Below are 2,058 nucleotides of genomic sequence, written 5' to 3'. Positions count from 1 at the left end.
AGAACAGTTAATGGGCTTTTATGCAGATAGATGTATGTACGTCTGTGTGTGTGTGTGTGTGCATGCACATGTATGTATATGTAAACCAACAGGTCTACATACAGACGGGTAGGTACATAGGGTATATGAACAGACAACCACATACGCAAATAGAGACTGAAACACATGACCACATATACACACACACACGTCCACACATATGAAGATGTGCACCCATACATACAAACATGGTACATAGCAGCAAAACACACACACACACATACGCACACACACTCAGACATGCACACACAAGGAGACAGAGGTACATACATACATATACACACATGCACACACATACATAAAAAACACACAAACACAGGAATATGCAGAAGACATACATACATACAAGCAAACACACACACATACATACATATATACATACACACACATACATACATATATATATATGCACACACACACACACACACATAGACATACACACACATGCACACATACATGCATGCATACATACACACACACTGAGACACACACATGCGCAAAAACAGAACGCAACGTAAATAACGGACAGAGTCAAGACTATTGAAAAGGTTGCAAGATGCAACGAAAATTTTAGGAAAATAAAAATAAGAAATAAGTGGAAATTTTAACAGTGAGTGTGTTAAATTTTAAGGCACAATAAGAAAATGACTCTCCCCAGATACAACAGAATATGCTTCAACACACGAAATCACATAAAAAATCTTGCAAACCAAATCCAAAAACGAAATATATATATAGATATATATTTGAAAAGATTTGTAAAAGCACTACACGAGTAAGTAGATATTGAAAATGAATAAAAATGAAAATGCCACTTTTTTAAAACATTTTTTGGGGGTTTTATTTAATTTACATGTTTCGGTTTTTTTTGAAAAACCTTATCAAAAATGAATATAAAATATGTGAGAAGAGAAAATGGCTATTAATAAAATAAAATTGAAATTAAAATTAATAATGACATTCATAGCTTACTGTTATTTCTTGTATACGCACGTGGCTCCTTTCCTTGAACATGGTAATTCCAACTTGTTCTTTTAGTAGATTACTACTATCTGTTTTAGTAAATTAAATAGTGGTCAGGGAGGGATTCTGGGAGTGGTTGTAGCTGTCGAATAACTAGCAGCAGTCAGTAGTAGTAGTGGTGGTAGTCGTTGTGGTGAAGTTGTCCCCCCTATGGTTTTAATAGAAATCGGGTTCTTCGATCCCCTATGTTTATTTCTTATGAATAACTTGCAAATCTACGTATAAAAATATTAAAATATATATGAAAGTCTCAGTGTTACTAGTTTAGAGAAGTTAGACTTGGTCGGTATTTTCTTATGAAAAATATTTCTTTGCTAATGCGTTCATTTTGGCTTTGAATTTGTATAGAGGAAACGTTGTGAATTTGGGGAATTTGTTGTAAGCACATTCGTCGATGTGCTGGCTGAGAGGTATTTTCCTGTTTTCTGGGATCCTAATTTGGGATTTGTGTAACGCCATCCTTTGATGCAGGCTGTGTTTAGTGTGTCCAATATATTGCCGTTTGCATCCAGAGCATGTAATTAGGTAGATCAAGTTCTCCGATACACATGTAAAATTAGTTTTTACTATGAAATTATGGCCTTGTTCTAATCGATGTTCTGATCCTTCTATTACGTTGACACAAATCCCACAGTTGAGTCTCCTGCATTTTTTTACTGTAGGTTTAGTGGTTACTGTTGAGTGTAATTTGGCCTGGGTTAAAATCTTTTTCATTGATTTTGGTTGCCTCTTACTTTTGATGATTGTATGTGTTTTGAGGATTTGGTTCATTCTTGAGTAGAGCTGTGCTGTGGAGTATGTTGTTGAAGGCCTCATTGTTGTGTGGGTTGTGTGTGGAGATGTAAGGCAGGGTTTTTAATTTTTCTTCCTTCTTGGGTCTTGGTTGTCTAAGTTCTTGTGTATTTAATTGAAGTACTCTTTGGATCGTATTTTCGATTAAGGGCTGTGGATAGTTTCTATTTATGAGTGTGGATTTCAATTCCTGGAGTCGTGTAT

At 35.3% G+C, this 2,058-nt stretch overlaps 1 protein-coding gene across 4 annotated transcripts in view; it reads right to left on the bottom strand.

The window, feature by feature from the left end:
* Window positions 1–2,058, bottom strand: part of LOC128249378 (uncharacterized) — a 34,555-nt gene that overhangs the window by 25,109 nt on the left and 7,388 nt on the right. The window contains exon 1 of one of the 4 annotated variants that reach the window (XR_008265484.1): window positions 1,012–2,049. The exons of the other annotated variants lie outside the window; for them this stretch is intronic. The gene's annotated coding sequence lies outside the window, so the exon portion shown is untranslated. Of the gene's footprint in view, window positions 1–1,011; window positions 2,050–2,058 lie in introns of those variants that run through there. 4 annotated transcript variants of the gene reach the window in all.

Source organism: Octopus bimaculoides, chromosome 14, assembly GCF_001194135.2.
Source record: "Octopus bimaculoides isolate UCB-OBI-ISO-001 chromosome 14, ASM119413v2, whole genome shotgun sequence".
Lineage (NCBI taxonomy): Eukaryota > Metazoa > Mollusca > Cephalopoda > Octopoda > Octopodidae > Octopus > Octopus bimaculoides.
This window is presented reverse-complemented; position numbering and strand designations above follow the sequence as displayed.